General features: G+C 39.4%; 3 long non-coding RNA genes across 3 annotated transcripts; all 3 read left to right on the top strand.

Annotated features, from left to right (window-relative positions):
* The first annotated feature begins 1,848 nt into the window (after window positions 1–1,848).
* LOC111438016 lies at window positions 1,849–2,780 on the top strand. The gene is made up of 3 exons (XR_002709596.1): window positions 1,849–2,065; window positions 2,145–2,226; window positions 2,745–2,780. It is a non-coding gene; the product is annotated as an uncharacterized LOC111438016 (long non-coding RNA).
* Window positions 2,781–13,017: 10,237 nt separating this feature from the next.
* Window positions 13,018–13,873, top strand: LOC111438015. Its single transcript, XR_002709595.1, has 3 exons — window positions 13,018–13,220; window positions 13,326–13,410; window positions 13,622–13,873. It is a non-coding gene; the product is annotated as an uncharacterized LOC111438015 (long non-coding RNA).
* Window positions 13,874–14,008: 135 nt separating this feature from the next.
* LOC111438014 lies at window positions 14,009–15,487 on the top strand. The gene is made up of 2 exons (XR_002709594.1): window positions 14,009–14,058; window positions 15,266–15,487. It is a non-coding gene; the product is annotated as an uncharacterized LOC111438014 (long non-coding RNA).
* The last annotated feature ends 3,098 nt before the right edge of the window (window positions 15,488–18,585 follow it).

Genomic DNA, 18,585 nt, shown 5'->3' on the forward strand with positions numbered 1-18,585 from the left:
TCTTCAAGCCAGGAGATTGGGTTTGGGTGCATTTCCGAAAAGAAAGATTTCCTACTCAAAGAAAATCTAAGCTTTTACCACGAGGAGATGGACCTTTTCAAGTTCTTGAGCGCATCAACGACAATGCTTATAAAATTGATTTACCAGGTAAGTACGGTATTAGTGCAACTTTTAATGTTGTTGATTTGAGTCCTTTTGATGTAGGTGATAGCTTGGATTCGAGGACGAATCCTTCTCAAGAGGGGGAGAATGATATGAACAACGAACAAGGAATTTCCATACCTCGAGGTCCAATTACAAGGACGAGAGATGAATTAAATTCTTGTGTTTAGAACTTGCATGTAGAGTCATTCAAGTGGTATTGATCAAGCCTCTTGTGGAGTGATTGTCATCAAGGTAATCCTTCCATACTTTCCCTTGGGTTGATTGTCGTATCACATAAGAGTGGATCAAGTTCAAGTATATAGTCAAAATGATCTATAGTATAGGATAAGGCTGAGTACCTTATTCTGGGACAACACTATGGATGCGGCCCACTTTTGATAGAAATTCAATTGCTGACCCTTTGCATGTACCCGAAGGACCGATTACTAAAAGCAAGGTTAAGAAGATTCAAGAGGCCTATACATTGCATCTTCAAAAGCTAGCTAGTGTACCGGTTGAAACAAAGACTTTGAGCCCAAAAATCTTTATAGCATTAGCATATCAAATCAAGAAGATAATGGAGTGGCTGATATTGGAAAGTAATTAGAAGACTTGCCTTTGGTAGTTGAATTACCAATTAAGGAAATTTATTAATACCTTATTTGCTTCAATTTGTATTTAATAGCATTTATTAGTAATTTGTGGTTGGTGGCTGAACTATATTATGTTAGGGTTACCTTTTAGACCTATTTAAAGGCATGCAATACTCTTGATACTCTTTTGGTGTTATTCTTTTTCAAACCTTGCTTTAGGTTTGATGTTTAAACCGATTCATTGAATTAGTTTTGATCAAGCTAATTCTGGATGAATTGTCTTGGTATCTAAGAGTGACCATCATAGATTCCAAGTTCGATCTAAGAGTCATTCATCTTCTAACCAGTTCTTGGTTGGAATCAATCCGTTAAGTTAGCTTTCTCTGTGAGCGTTTTGCAAGGATTCTAGAAGGACCTCTAGCTTTGCAAATTCCAGCATTGTAGGTGCTTATCATTTGGTATCAGAGCATTTGGTCGACGTTCTTTGGCCGCTCTAGAGGTGAAATATTTTTATTGTTATTTTTTTATATCAATTTTTTGCAAAACGCTCTTTGGCGTTCTTTGGCCGCTCTAGAGGCGCCTACAATGCTGGAATTTGCAAAGCTAGAGATCCTTCTAGAATCCTTGCAAAACGCTCATAGAGAAAGCTAACTTAACGGATTGATTCAAACCAAGAGCTGGTTAGAAGATGAATGACTCTTAGATCGAACTTGGAATCTATGATGGTCACTCTTAGATACCAAGACAATTCATCCAGAATTAGCTTGATCAAAACTAATTCAATGAATCGGTTTAAACATCAAACCTAAAGCAAGGTTTGAAAAAGAATAACACCAAAAGGGTATCAAGAAAACACAAAGGTTTTTTTTGTATTCAACAAAATCCCCCAAACATGAGTATTACATGCCTTTAAATAGGCCCAAAAGATAACCCTAACAAAATAAAGTTCAGCCACCAACCCCTAATAAATGCTATTGTAATACCCGAAGAAAGAGAAATAGAAATAGAAAAAGAAAAAAAAAAGAAGGAAAAGTCGAGAGGGGCAAATAGGTAAATTTGCCCCTCCAACCACCTAAGGGGTTCAAACGAAACCCCATTCATAGTCCTGCAAAAGAGAGATAGTGAGAGAAAGGGGTAGAGAGAACTTAGAGAGAGTAGAAAGGATGAACCGCCGGAAGACTCACCGAAAACTACCGTCGGGAGTCTATTCCGGTGAAGATCATGATGCAAGGAAGTGAAGATCATGCAGAGAGACTTTCTTAGAAGGGAAAAGAGAATGTGGGTGGCCGGAGTCCCATTTTTCATCAAGAAGTCGAAAAACCCGCAACGTAAGGATCTTGAACGTTTTCTCAGAACTACGATTTTCCTTTGTGAATCAAGATCTGAAATCTTGATATATTCATCTAGGAACAACTCTACGCGTGATCTGTGAAAAAGTTTGGCCGAGATCTCAACCCGAAGGCGGAGATCCGAGAGTCGTCCGAGAACGGTGAGCAAAATTCCGACCTTCTTAACTCATCCGGTAGTTAAGCAAAAATTACAAAAAAAATACGAGGTCGTAGCCCGTAACACGATCTAAAACTTTGCCAAAGAAATCATGTCGATCCGATCTACGGATCGAAAGATATGAAAATCGGAATAGAGAATTGTGTTTCGATTTTCAGAAGGCAGAGAAGAAACAAGAAGAAGAAAAAAAAAAAAAGGAGTCGGCCAGCGAGCGGCGACAGGCACCGAACACGCGTCGACCATCGGCTGAAGCAACACAGCTCCAGCGAGGCGTCGACACGTGTCGCCTGCAAGCCGAGCTGAACCACGACGTGAGCCGAGCTGACCCGCAACTACGCGGAGGCGGGCGCTTGTGCAGGCTGCAACTGGCGCCTTCCCACGCTCGTGACCACGCGCTCCCAGCGCGTGAGAGCGCGTGGAACGGCCAATTTGGCCCGGTTGTTTTCTGTTTGCCCGATTTTTGTCCCGGTTCCAGTTCTAATACTGTTCTTACGTGAATAGGGACCTAATTTAAAGAAATCAGTACTTTTGGACACCTCACAGGCAAAGAAACGCTAGCAAAAAGGGCACGCGTCAACCAGGTAAGTCACCACCCGGTATTTAGGAAGAAATACTTGTAGGGTTCGCTTGGATTGTATGTATGCATGTTAGTAATTTTGCCTTAAATTAGCTCTCCATGAATGAGATCAATCAGATGGATTGTTATGATGTGTTGGGTGAATTATCTAAGTGTTGCTTGTATGCCTTAAGCTTTCGTTGTACGTATGCATGCATTTAATTTATGTTGGAATTGTGTATTCCGTGTCCGGGTGCTCGATGGACGAATTCGCCCCATTGAGCGCGAACTTCGTGTTTTGGGTGCTGGATGGAGGCCATCGCTCCGTTGAGCCGGCGTGCCTAGTTTGCATGAATATTAGGATGTTAGAAGACGGTTGCATGCACACCCCGTTATTTTCTAGTGCCCATTTCTATGACAATCTTAGAGAATTATTGTTAGGAGCGATATATCGCTCCAGCCAGACTTAATTTTCCCCTAGGAACTTAGCGGTTCACCATGACAAGAAAGTACCTCGGAGTGTTCATAGATTGCTAGCATCAGAATGGTATCTATAGCTTCGTGGGAGGACCAAGGGTCCCTGATCAGTCCTTACTACTCTTAGCCATTTCGCATGGGAATTGTGTCCCCACGTCGTACAACCCATTAGCTGCACGGGAACGGGTTGGGTCGCGCCCCCCATAGGAGGACTATATGGGCGTAGGGGTATTCAGCACACCCCTAGGCTAGATACCATGTAGTCCTAGATAGCCATGTAAAGGTAGCGCCTCATAGAGAGATACCGACCATATCAGCTTGACATAAGGAACCTCTAGGTGACTAATGAAAGGACGATGAACCGGTGAAACCCAAGGGGCAAGCCCCAAGAGACTAAGGTTTGAACCCGATGTCCTAGAACCGAATTAGGAAACCGTGGGAGTTCTGTTAAATTAAGATGCGAAGAGAGCCTACAAGTAGGTGGCTTACTGAGTATAATTTTTATACTCATCTCGTTCTCCTTTATTTTTTTCAGGTGTTCGCTGGCTGCTGGTCGAGGTAGAGGAGCGTTTGAGAGCTGTACAGTCACAGAGGGGGTCGTTCTGGAGCATCAGTCCCTTTTTGGTCGTTTAGAGTCTTTTGTATTTCATTTTATATTTGCAATTTCTTTTGTAATAATTAACAAACAAAATTTCTCTCCTTTGTTTTAATTCAAAGTATTTTTATCTTTTTACTTTGCTTTTCTTTTCTTTTATTTTCCTTTTGTTTGTTTTCGATTTCGTCTTTTTAGTCACGATTCGGTTTTTTGAAGCCTCGAAAATCGGGTCGTGACAGCTATTAAATACAAATTGAAGAATATAAGACAATTCATATAAACTATAAATAAATGCTATTAAATATAAATTGAAGAAAATAAGGCATTCATAAATTGTCTTAATTGGTAGTTGACTTTCCAATGTTAGCCTGTAACGGCCCAGATCCACCGCCAGCAGATATTGTCATCTTTGGGCTTTCCTTCCTCTTTGGGCTTTCCTTTTCGGGCTTCCCCTCAAGGCTTTAAAACGCGTCTGCTAGGGGAAGGTTTCCACACCCTTATAAATGGTGATTTGTTCTCCTCCTCAACCAATGTGGGACATCACAATCCACCCCCCTTCAAGGCCCAGCGTCCTCGCTGGCACTCTTTTCTTCCTCCAATCGATTTGGGACCGCCCCCAAATCCACCACCCTTTGTGGCCCAGCGTCCTTACGGCCACACCGCCTCGTGTCTACCCCCCTTCGGGGAACAGCGAGAAGGCTGGCACATCGTCCGGTGTTTGGCTCTAATACCATTTGTAACGGTCCAGATCCACCACCAGCAGATATTGTCCTCTTTGGGCTTTCCTTTTCGGGCTTCCCCTCAAGGCTTTAAAACGCGCCTACTAGGGGAAGGTTTCCACACCCTTATAAATGGTGATTTGTTCTCCTCCCCAACCAATGTGGGACATCACATAGCCACTCCATTATTTTCTTGATTTGACACTTGAATCTTCTTTGTATTGCTTCTTGTAATTGCTCGTTCGGGTACATGGAAGTGATCAGTTTTTGGATTCATATCAGTTCCATTGGCAAAAAGAATAAAGCTTTAAAGACGGTAAAGAAGAAGTCTAGTTCTATTCAATGTTGGAAGTGCAAAGGGTTTGGACACATGAGCAAAGAGTGTCTTAATAAAAAAGTTATGGTGATAAGGAATGGTATACTTGATTCAGATGATGAATGTGAGGATCATGATTCACAGCTTGTGGAAGAAATCGCAGCATATGATGATGAGTATGTTGAAGAAGGTAATTCCATATCTTTGATCACAAGAAGGGTACTCAATGTTCAAATCAAGGAAGAGAAATTTGAAGATCAAAGGGAAAACTTGTTCCACACAAGGTGTTTGGTCAAAGGAAACCCATGCAGCTTGGTGATTGATAATGGAAGTTGCACAAAACCATAAGCAGTTTCCTTGTAAAAACACTTCAACTTTCTGTCCATCCCCATCCAAAACCATACCAACTTGATTGGTTAACAAACAAAGAAGAAATTAAGGTGAACTCCCAAGCTCTTATTTCTTTTACTCTTGGAAGATATAAAGATGAAGTTCTTTGTGATGTCGTACCAATGCATGCGGGGGACATCTTATTCGACCGACCTTGGCAATATGATAGAAAGGTAACATTTGATAGTTTGATGAACAAGTATACTTTTACTTTGTGTGGGAAGAAATTTACTTTACTTCCATTGTCTCCATATGAAGTACATTGTGACCAATTGAAATTAGAGAAGAAAAGAAAAGAATATGAAGAACAACAGTGGAGAGAAGAAACTAAGGTAAAAGAGAGAGATAAGAGTGAAAAAAAAGAGAAAAGTGAGGGGCAAAGGATAGTGAAAACCAAGAGAGAAAAAAAATGATTTTAAAGAAAAGAGAGAAAATGTGAGTTTAGTTATAAGAATGGGAGAAATGAGGAATATGTTAGCTCAAGAACCAAAATTTGTACTTATGTGCAAAGGAATGTGTTTAGCAATGGAACAAAAAACTGATGATGCTTTGCCAAGTGCTTTTAAGTCTCTTTTTGCAGGAATTGAATGACATATTTCCACATGAAGATGCATGTACGGGGTTACCCCCTCTAAGAGGGATTGAACACCAAATTGACTTTGTACCTGGGGCAACTCTTCCAAATATGGCTACCTATAGGACCAATCCCACCGAAACTAAGGAGATTCAGAGACAAGTGGAAGAACTCATGGATAAAGGATATGTTAGAGAAAGCATGAGTCCTTGTTCGATTCCTGTGATTTTGGTACCCAAGAAAGATGGCACGTGGAGGATGTGTGTTGATTGTCGAGCCATCAACAAGATAACGGTAAAGTATCGACACCCTATTCCTAGATTGGATGACATGTTGGATGAATTATATGGTGCTAATCTGTTTTCAAAAATAGATCTTAAAAGTGGTTATCATCAAATTCAAATGAATGTGGGAGATGAGTGGAAAACGGCTTTCAAAACAAAGTTTGGGCTTTATGAGTGGCTCGTTATGCCATTTTACCTTACAAATGCACCAAGTACTTTAATGAGGCTAATGAATCATGTTTTGAGAGATTATATTGGAAAATTTGTTGTTGTATACTTTGATGATATCCTTGTTTACTCAAAAAGCTGAATGATCATATTTTGCACGTTAAGAAAATTTTGTTTAAACTTAGAGAAGAGATGCTTTATGCCAACTTCAAAAAGTGCAGTTTTTGTCTAGACCAAGTCAACTTCCTAGGGTTCTTAGTTGGAAAGAAGGGAGTACAAGTTGATGAAGAAAAGATAAAAGCTATTAGAGAATGGTCAACCCCCACAAATGCAACCGAGGTAAGATCTTTTAATGGTTTGGCTAGTTTCTATAGGAGATTCATTAAGGATTTCAGTAGCATAGCATCACCATTGAATGAATTTGTTAAAAAGCATGTGAAATTTGAATGGAAGGAAAAACAAGAGAATGCCTTCAATGAACTGAAAGATAAATTAACCAATGCACCTTGTCTTGCTTTACCTAACTTTAATAAATCTTTTGAAATTGAATGTGATGCAAGTGGGATAGGCATAGGGGCTGTTTTAATACAGGAAAAAAGGCCAATCATGTTCTTTAGTGAAAAGCTTAATGGAGCACAACTCAACTATCCGACTTATGACAAAGAGTTATATGCACTTGTGAGGGCTTTGCAAGTTTGACAACATTATTTATGGCCAAAAGAGTTTGTTATTCATAAGGACCATGAAAGTTTGAAGCACCTCAAAAGCCAAACAAAGCTAAATAGGAGACATGCTAAATGGGTGGAATTCATTGAGACGTTTCCTTATGTAATCCATTACAAAAAGGGGAAGGATAATGTGGTCGCAGATGCATTATCAAGAAGGGAATGAAGACCTTGATTTGAGGACAAATCCTTTTAAAGAAAGGGAGGATGATATGAATTCAACTGCTGACCCTTTGCATGTACCCGAAGGACCGATTACAAGAAGCAAGATTAAGAAGATTCAAGAGGCCTATACATTGCATCTTCAAAAGCTAGCTAGTGTACCGGTTGAAACAAAGACTTTGAGCCTAAAAATCTTTATAGCCTTAGCATATCAAATCAAGAAGATAATGAAGTGACTAATATTGGAAAGTAATTAGAAGACTTGCCTTTGGGAGTTGAATTACCAATTAAGGAAATTTATGGAAAGTAATTAGAAGACTTGCTTTTGGTAGTTGAATTACCAATTAAGAAAATTTATTAATGCCTTAGTTGAATTACCGTCAACCGTACATGGGCGCCTTGTCTTTACCTGAAAAACAATATGGCACACGGCCTGAGTATTTCGAAGAAATACTCAGTAAGTGACCCCACTATAGGGGCCATGCTAATGCAAACACATGCAATCATGAATAGGGACCTATCTCTAATCATCTTAGGGGTGGCCTCCAGTCTCGGACAAATTGGATGTGTAGTACTTCCCTACACACGACTCACACGTGCGAGTGTGAGTCCCTAGGGCGCTCGCACACCCCCTGGACCCTCTGGTCAAGTTAATCTGTAGCAACGTCCGGAGGTCAGCGGAACCCCATAGTGTCATGCGCCTCATGAACACCCTCATTTGTGTGCTTTCGCACCTGTGCGCATTCGCGCTCATCATAAGGTGCACGTCCGCACTCATCATCTCTAGGGGAAGTAGCCCTATGCTTATGAACATACAAAATTCATAAGGTCCCTCTAAATCCATCGTAATGTCTCTTCTGACACAACCCTCTAGTCTCATCTCTTTGTTACTCTAGGTAACGCATACTCATGGATATTTCTATTAATATCATTTTCATGCTCTTAGGGTTGTGTCCTATGTCGATCTAACGACATGATGCAATATGGCACTCATCATCATCTAGCATGCTCAATATGGAAAACATCATCATATTAAGGTAAAAATCATGCAATCATCATGCTCATCATAATGCCACAACGTGTGTCAAACATATCAAGCGTCACTCAACAAAATATGTATATACTGGCACATATCATCAAGCATCATACAATTTATTTAGCCTATCCTATAGTAAGGCCACTTACTTGGTTGGCCTTGGTCAAAGTAAATAGTTAAATGTAAGCTCCCGTTCCGTGAGAGCTGCTTCCTACGTCGCCGGGGTTTGTTTCCTATCACACCGTTCACCACTTTCCGTTAGTATTTCACAATTAATTTACCTATAGTTTAATAAATGTGAAATACGGCTCTAAAACAGTCTCGGATACCTTAATCGGGGCTGAAAACAGACCCGGGAGGGTTGAAATAGTGGAAACCGAGCTGAAAACAGGTGAGCCGAGCCGAACAGCCACTGGAGCCGCCGGAGCGTCACCGGAGGGAGCCCAAGCCGTTTGTGCCGAGCCGAGCCGAGGGACTGCCTGCGCCGCTGGGTGACACGTGGCGGCAGCAGAGAGAGCCACGTCGAGCGGTAGTGTCGGGTCGAAGCGTGGGTCGCAGTCTGGTTCGGGTCGTGGTTCGGGTCGCGGGCTATGGAAGGCTACTAGGCCAAGACTAATCGTTGGACCTCGGCTTACTGGGCTGGGCCGCAAGTGTTTGGTTTGCAGGCTGGCTCAATTGGACCGTGGGGTCTAGTTTGGGTTGGTTCAACTGAACCGTAGCTTTTGGGCTGGTTTGAGGTTTGGGCCGCTGTAGTTGGGCTGGGCCGAAGGCAGAGGCCAAGGGAGGAATGGGCTGGCTCTCTTGGGTTTTGGGTTCGGGTTGACCCAGATCCGTGGATCTCGTCTTCCTTACCCGACTTCGGCCGATTTTTTGGTGAGCTTTCTCTCTCCTTCCCACGGCGTTTCCGTTGCCGATTTCGGTCCTCTTCCTTCCCTTTTCCTCTTTGTTCGTCGTCCTTCTTTCTTTTTTGGGAGTTTTGCGGCCTAAAAGCTCCTAAAAGCCACAGATTTAAGAATCAATTAAGAAAACCTAATTTTTCGACCTCGGTTACCGACGACGACGCTTACGAAATAACATAAAACGCACCATTAGTTATTGTGCTTTCGTTAGGGATCCTTCTCATGGTGGTAACAGGTCGTTTGGTGTCGGTTTGAGGGCTCGTCGGAGAAACTGGACACTCGCCGACGTTTGTCCGAAATCTCTCTCTCAAAATTTTCTATCTTTTCTCCCTTTGCAGGTGTTCTGAAGATGCTGGGTGTCGTGGGCTGAGGGCTAGGCGTGCTGTGGCCGTGTTTCGCATGGGTTCCGCGAAACTCGACAGTCGCCGGAAAACTCGCGGGTTTTCCGGCGACTGAGTTTTTAATTTTTTTCTTTTTTAATTTATTTTATTTTTTATTTATTTTTTATTATATATATTTTTCTTTCTTTCCCGGGTCGTTACACCTCTAGCTTTGCAAATTCCAGCATTCTAGGTGCTTATGTAAGTGGGGGCGTCTTATGCAATGAGTATTGCATAAGATCGGACCATGAAGAAAACCACTCTCACTTTATAATGTCGTTTACTGTTGAGACTGATTTTCTTTTCATTCGATAACCTATGTAACTCGGTTTTAATCCTGAGGTAACCATGAAGTTCTGTTTATTCAGAATTATTCTTAGATTTGCATGGGTGAGAGTGGCTCTAGTTCGCCGACTCAATAGGCCTCCAATTTCAGGGGTAAGACTAGGTGAATGGCTGGGGACGTGGGGTGCAAGACAGAATTCACTCCTACTCACTTTTAGGGATAGAAGAGAGGTAGTTCTCTTAAGCACTAACTCCAGGTCTTGAACATGGGGCCCCACCCTCTCATTGCCTTGAGAGGAATTCGGTTTACTGGTTGGACCACAAACCAATTGTTCATTAGAGGATCAGTGAGACATAAGAAACAAGTAGTAACTTCAGGGGTAAAACGGTAAATTGACCCAACTCTAGTTACGAACAACCTGTGAAGGATCGACTTACTAATCATGGTTATATCAAGTGGACAGAAATATATCTATAGTGAGGGGAGTGCAACTACTAGGCTATAATGGAGTGTCCTAGTAGTTAACGAATGTTGGTTAACCAGGTTAATGAGTTTAACCAGTTAATCTTGGATCGTTGGAGCCCATGATCTATAGGTCCATTAGGTCCCTCTGCTAGCTCATATCGGACTAAACCATAGAACAGTGTGACGAGTGAGTTCGAAGTGTTCGAATTCAAATTAAGGAATATGCGCTACATATATACGATATATTTAACCGCATTTTTGTTTTATTTACGAATTAAACAAAAAGAGAGAATCTGAGATATTTAAATAAGATTTAAATATCTTAATCAATTATGTGTCGAAATTGATTGGGATTGGCATTTGAATTAATATTAAATATTAATTAAATAGTTTATTTAATCATTTAATGTTACTCAAATTAATTGTTGAATTAAAATGAAGAAAGTCAAAATGTTGACTTCATTTAATGAAAAAAACATTTGAGTGTCAAAATTTGGTGATCTCAAATTTGCATAAACATGCAAACATGACTTTTTAAATAGAGTGATCATGGTATATGGAAGGTCTCTTCTTCTTGGTGAAAAACCTAGAGAAAAACCTCTCACAAACACTCTCTTCATATATACAAAATCCCTCCCAAGTTTAGTCACTCACCGGGTTCCACAATCTCGTTCTAAGGCTGGAGGATAGTGGAGAAGACACTAGTAGTGGTTCGAAACCGGTTCGTGAGGAAAAAGGAGTTTGAACTACAAAAGGTTAGTATTCAAACTCATTAAGTTTTAATACTTATGAACATGCTAGTTATTTACTATAATTGATGTTCTAATAGTGCTAAGATCCAAATTGCTTCCGCATGTGTTATATTAACACCATCAACCAGCTGTTGGCGGATGAGAGGTTCCAATGGCGGAGGTTGATGAGCTCGTCCATGGCAGTGCCAGAGGAACAGGGGATTAAGGATGTTGAGAATCAGGAGAAGGAAAAAGAGAAGGATAATGCGTTGGTTTCAAGCTATCGGAGGATTTACAGGCTGAAGATTACTAGGGGAGATGGGTCTGAATGGCCTTGGAATTGCTTTATGCCATAGGAGACTTACAGAGCGGATGTGTCCATAGATCTTGGAAAGCACCATGAGCGAAAAGCTTTTCTGAACAAAGTCGCTTACCGCGTTGTGAAGCTTCTTCGAATCCCAACTGATATCTTCTTCCAGAGGCGCTATGGCTGTCAAGCAGTGATGCTATGTATATGAGGGCAGTAAAAGTTACACATGTCAATGACAACAACATGGTGCCAACAGACATGAATAAATCTATGCCAAGCTTACTAGGGTTATTTTTGGTTGGGGGACCTGATCATTCTTAAGGAGTAACTATAGTACAAGATTATCGTGCATGTCAAAGTTTATAAAATTCCTTGTTTGAAAAATTTGTCATTTAAACTTTAGAAGTTGGTACAACAAAATTTCATCTAAATGCCATATCATATCTTAGATTCAAACTAATAATACATAAGTAACTGTCCCACTAAACATAATATGTATAAACAAACAAGGTAAGAACATTATGGTGACATTACATTTGGTTCTTATTATTGAAGTAAACATTAGTTTACAATTTTGAAATTTCTATCAATAAATAGAGGATAGTCATAAAGGCGTTTAAAAACTCATTGAATGAGCAGTTTACAATTTTGAAATTTCCATCATAAAGACCTTTAAATAAAATAAATTTGCACCACTCTTTCAATTGACACTATAGTATAAGTATTCAATTTGGCTATATATATATATGAATAAGACAAAATAAGAACAAGTCATGTCGAGAGAGTGAGAAACCTCCAAAGAAAAAAAAATGAAGTATCTAAACCTCCAAAGAAAAAAAAAATGAAGTATCTAAACATATGTTGTTTAATCGTATTGATTGCTTTGAAACCAAAAAATACGATTAAGTCATGTTTAACCGCATCCAAGATGCAACTTGTACTGCTCAATTAGTAAGTGACCATTTTGATTTAGATAGCGGATTCAACTCTAATGGTTCATTGCAAGTCGAAAGGTAACTATTTGGGCGAACATGACATCAATGCCGGAGGCAAATAAACCTGGAGCTTTAACGAAAATCTTTTGCAAACCACATTGTTTTGATGCAATTTTAGCAGGAAATGTGAGGAAGAGTAATATGAACCAAGAGACATCCATCATACAATATGCTTCAATGAAAATGTGAAGAAAATATTGTTGAAATTATCAAAAGATATTTCAATTTATGCCACATTGAAGAAGAATGAAGTTTCATGTTCTAAATTTTGGGTGGATTACAATTTAGATTTATTGTATTTCATTAATGTATTTTAAGACTTTTAATTTACTTTAGGTTAGGTTAATTATGGCCATTAAGTATGAATGTTACCACTATTGGAATGCCTTTATTAGTTTCATTTTGAGGCTATATAAAGCCATGTATGTTGTATTTGTAGGAAGACTTGAAAAATAATTTGTGCTTTTCTTTAGCCAATGGCTAAGTTTCTTTGCAATTCTATGTAGTTAAGGTTGCATGTAGAATCATTCAAGCTCGACATGATCAATCTTGCTTGTAGAGTGATTCTATAATACCCGAATTTTTAGATAAATAAATAAAAAAATAAAAATAACAACATAGGGGCAAAAGGGTCATTTTGCCCCTACTCTTACCGAGGGTCTAGTTGTTTGAGCTCCAAGAAGAAAGAGAAAGAGAAAGAGAAAGAGAAAAGAAAAGAAAAAGAGAGAGAGAATGAAGAAAGGAGAAGAAGTTAGGGTTTGGGAGAGAGGAAGAACAGAGATGACAAATCGCCATTGGAGATCGAATCCAAGGCAAGAAACTTCGAAGCAACACTTTTCTCAGTGCTGGAAAAGGAGTTCGGGTGGTGGAATCCACTCATTCCGACAAGAAAATCCAAGAACGGACAAAGTAAGGTTCCGAACTTCTTGTTTCGATTTTATCTAGATCTGAGAAGTTTCTTAAGTGTTAGATGTGGAGTTTTTGAGGTATGTGACTAAATTAAGATTCACACAGGTTTCCTGAAGTTCCTAGACGAGTATCGGACGAAAATTGGAGTTTAGTCGAACTTGGGTAAACCGATCGAAAACAGAAAATGTGAGTTGTTCCGTATCTTTGGATGGCCTTAACTCGTCCTGTGTTCAAGGAAAAAAATAAAGGAAAAATATATTGTAGAAGTAGAATATGAGATCTACAACTTTCGTGAAGAAACTTTGCTGATATGGATTACGGATTGAAAGATAAGAAAATCGGAAGAAAATGGATCGAAAACGCAATACTCACGGTTTCTGGAAAATTTGGAAAAAATGGAGGAGGTTAGGCATCGCCGCCACGCGTCGGCCGCCATACGGAGGAGCGTAGTAGGACCGACGACCGACACGTGGCGACCGCGGGCTGGAGAAATGCATCAGGCGTGCGCAACCGGGTCAACCCGAGTTTGAACCGGCGCTCCGCACGCGAACCGAACCGCTCGAGACCGCTCCGACCTGTCCAAACTGACCCGTCTCGACCCGCGACTGCACAGAAAGAAGCGCATGGGTACGCGCGCGTAGAATCCGCACGTAGAACACCCTCCAGAGCGTGTGCAGGTGCGTGGGTGATCTTTTTCCCTTCGTTTGCTTGTTTTTTCGCCCTGATTTCAACTCTGATCCTATTTTTATGTGAATTAGGACCTATCAAGGAAATTCCAGAATTTTTGGAACCTTTTTCCGGTAAATAATTCGAGCTTGGGAAGGCAAGCGTCAACCAAGTAAGTAGCCATTTGGATTTCCACGAGCAATACTTGTAGGAACCGCTAGGAACAAGCATGCATGCTACCACCTATGAAATTAGCTAGTCGGACTTAGCGTGTTATTATAGAAACTGCGAATATAAGATGATTATGGAAAGCTAGATACAAAATGGGTATTAAATCTGTTTTGATTGAGACTCTGATAATGTATGTATGCATGAGGAGGTTGGGAAACTTGTGAAATCTGCGCTCCGGGTAAAGATGGACGTTATCTTCCCTTTGAGCATGTTTGATAATTTTGCATGAACTGCTGCGTGTAAACTCTATTGTATGATGATTGCTTGTATTATCTTTCTTGATGAATAGGAAGAACTTATAAGCTTAGATTAGGATGCTTATGGCTAAATAAGCTAGACGAGACCCTAGATTGGGGGACCTCTAGAATACCGTGCAATTAGGCCCGCGAAATGATTACCGGCAGAACCAGAACCCAGAATTCCAAACCTGATAGGTTTGTGACACCAGGCACGAGAATCCTAGAGAAATACGAATCTAAGTCTAAGCCATCAAGTTCCACCCTAGAAAGAATAATAGGTCACCACGGTAACTATAGGAAGCCCGCTAGAGTTGAGCAGTGTAGATAGTGTCATCAGAACCTCCACTTCCCTCTCTCCTCCGATACCGTACCGTCGAGACAGAGCTCCGGTACGGTGATCGTTGAGCTTTGTAGATCCGGATAGGGAAGTGTGACAGGTGCCCAGACCTAGTGGTGATAGCTAAGGGGTCTTCTGAACAGGACTCCTGGGCCGTAGAAACCCGTCCCTGAGCGGGGGACGTGGAGCCACTTAGGATGACTCAGTAGCTGACCGGCACACAGGGGGTCGCACCCCGATTTGTGGATGTATGGTCCCGTGTGAGGGTCGTCAGTTAACCTCCACGGATGATGTTTAGAGAGAGAGTCACATATTCAGATCCAGCCATACGATCCCCTCAGATTTGCTTATGAGGTCGCGCCTCACCTCAAGACACTGATCATTTCACTCCATAAGATGGGCAAGCCTTTTATGATACAGAAAAGAGAGTTGCAGCTTAGATCACTCTCCTTAGAAATCCGAGAAAGACCGTGGTTACCTACCAAGATAAGGATGCGAAGAGAGCCTACAAGTAGGCTGCTTACTGAGTATATTTTTATATACTCACCCCTTTCTCCCTTTTTTTTTTTCAGGTACCAGTCGATACGGGGAGGTGTTCGAGAGCTGTGCAGTCACAGAGGGGTGTCGTTCCGGAGCGTCAGTCCCTGGTCGGTCTTTTAGAGTCCTTTGTCCGTTTTCATATTTAGAGTCTTTTGTATTTCATTTTTACATTTGCAATTTCCTTTGTAATATTTTCGAAACAAATCTTCTTTCTCTTTTGTTTTAATTGAATGGTATTTTTATCATTTTACTTTGCTTTTCTTTTCTTTTATTTTCTTTTTGTTTGTTTTCGATTTCGTCCTTTTAGTCACGATTTCGATTCTTCGAAGCCTAAAAAATCGGGTCGTGACAGATTCAAATCTCAATCAAGTATTCTTGTCCTGAGATATTTGATCAACAAGAATCATTCAAGTTAGACATGATCGATCTTGCTTGTGGAGTGATTCGAATCTCAAACAATGTTCTTGCCTTGAGATACTCGATCAACAAGGTAATCCTAATCTTACTCTCCTTGTAGTGATTCCTTATCTTATCATTTGGTACCAGAGCTTCAGGCTCAAGATCGGATATATGTTTCCTTTGCGTTTCTTTTCAATTTGTTTTTTATCTTTTTAGTTTTTAATCGACCCAAAATAAAAAAATCCAATCTAGGCTCTACTAAAAAATTTGAGAGGTGAGAATGAGAGATTCATTTGTGTAAATGAGTGCAAACAGAGTGGCCTAAAATTTCTTGAGTGTATACACATGAGAGAGTATTGTGAGGTCCTTTGTATTTCTATAACTTATTTTTTGCAGCAAAGTTTCACAAATAGATTCGAGGACGAATCCTCCTGAAGAAGTGGAGAATGATATGAACTAAGAGATATCAATCATACAATATGCTTCAATGAAAATGTGAAGAAAATATGGTTGAAATTATCAAAAGATATTTCATTTTGACAATACAACCAAGAGAACCCTCCCTCTATTTTTGTTTTCTTTATTTGAATTTTGTATTAGGGGAGAGTCGTTTCAATTTTATATCAAGAACCAAGAGGTTCAAGAGATAAGAGAATTAAGAAAATCCACCAGAAAAACTAATCCAATCTATATGGATGTACTGAAAATACAACATTTTCCCCGGAGAAAAATGTAAAGTTGACCTAAAAAAAATGAATGGTTGAATTTAAACTTGAACCTAAATAAAAATATTTAAAAGAAAATTATAATTCTCAAATCTCACATTTAAGCATATTTTTTTAAAAAATTTTACCTAAAAATCTATTAACGATTAAAACAATATTTTGAGGTCAATAAATAAATAAATAAATATATATATATATATATATATCTTATAATTAATTAATTATAGTGGTGACGACAATATTCAAGACCAACAACTTCGTTTTAAAATATTTAACCATATTTAAATGAGTAAGGTAAGACAGATTAAGCTAACATAACTTTTATACCCTTTAATAAAAGGTATACAGCACATTTTCAACTAATTGTGGTTAAAATATAACTTCATACCCCCTCACTTTGGCTATACGTGTACATATAAAAGAGAATAGAAATAAGTTTTTTAAAAGGGTGAGCAATCTCAGAGAAGAAAATGAAGTCTCTAAGCATTTTATGTTTAATCGTGTTTACTACTTTGACATTGAACAATATTGTAATAGCCAAAAATAAATAAACAAATAAACAAATAAAAATAATTATAATAAGGTAGTTAAAATAATAATAATAAATAAATAAATAAAAATAACGTTTCCCACTTCTCTCCCCTAACCTCTCATCTCTTCCCACAATTATCTCTCCTCTTGACGCCAGAAAGTAACAGTGACTGCAAACAGAAAAAGAAAAACAATAATTGTCAGATTTACTTGAGAAAAAAAAAAGATGAGGATGACCTTTACCCAGTTGAGATTAGTTGAAAATTTAGGTGAAGATAGATCTTATCAATAAAGTATGTATTAAATCTTCATTTTCTTTTATCCTATTTTTTTAGAAATCACAACCATCACAACCAATTATAGTTAGATATTTGTTGAATTATTACCATGATCCATCTTTTAATTAGAAATTAAATGTCAAATCATTTATACGATTCTAGTCAATCATGTCATATTAGTAATATTAGATTAAATTTTGATGCCAAATGAATAGATTAAAGATAGAATGGCCAAGAATAGGAAACTGAGATAAGGAAATAGGAAATACTGAGATAAAGAAAGATTTGGAAATAGAGATCAGTAAATTTGGAATACATGAGAACAAAATTAAAAGGCAACAGATAAAAAAAAATTAGGGAATTAAAAACAGAAACTAAATATGGAGGGAAAGGTAAATACAAAGGGTAAATACAGATAACAGTAAAGCTCAGAATAACTTAGCTGTTATAATATGTGGTTTGTATGATAATAATTATGGTACGATGTGCTCAAGGATATGTTTGAGATAGGGTACGAGAAGGATGCACAAAATGAAATGTAACGATAGGAGTAAGATACGTTCATGAAATGTTAGAGTTAGGTTACGTACTAGAGTGCTATGGATAAGAGAGATTGATGAAAGAATACGGTTAGGTTATGGGTAGAAAGGGATAGGTTTGTGATAGATTGATAGAACGATAGCGTTAGGGTACGTTCTTGTGACGATATAACTAAGGTACGTCACGTAATGATATGTCTGTGATAGGTATAAGAACATTAAGGCTATGGTAAGTTAGAGAACGATATGACTATGAAGTGTTTACGTTATGACTTGGTTATGATATGATACATTGTATGCTAGATTATTGTGCTTAAGTACGAAATTATGTGAACGTGAATGTATGTTATCTATGTTGCTTAGTTGATGTGATACAAATGCATGTGACGATGTGTGGTCTTGTGCGATTATGGCTTGTTGTATGAGTATTGGAATGTAACTGAATGAATTGTATGACATGAATTGTGGATTATGGCTTGTTGTATGAGTATTGGAATAACCTCGCTAGGAATATGTATGATATGTAACGAAATGAGAATGAGAATAACATGTAAGCATGAAAACGTGACACGGGGTTATGTTCATTAAATGATGACTGTAGGACTAGTGGGACCTCATGCATATTGTGTGATCATGCATTTGGGGGGATACCCCTATCCCATCACGAGGGTACGGACGCGTACATCCAAATGGCAGGACAACGATCGTTATGCCCTGCATAGCGCTACCGTGAAAGTTTTAGTTTTAACGGTCCCGGTGGGCCCCCAGAGCATGCCTACCGGCTAGGGACAGTGGCCCAGCGGTGTGCGAACTAGCTGGTGAGCCCATACTCGCACGTATGGGCTGCGTGTAGAGTATATGGTACACGTCCACGATTACC

The sequence above is a fragment of the Cucurbita moschata genome, unplaced genomic scaffold, assembly GCF_002738365.1.
Source record: "Cucurbita moschata cultivar Rifu unplaced genomic scaffold, Cmos_1.0 Cmo_Scf00069, whole genome shotgun sequence".
Taxonomy (NCBI): domain Eukaryota; kingdom Viridiplantae; phylum Streptophyta; class Magnoliopsida; order Cucurbitales; family Cucurbitaceae; genus Cucurbita; species Cucurbita moschata.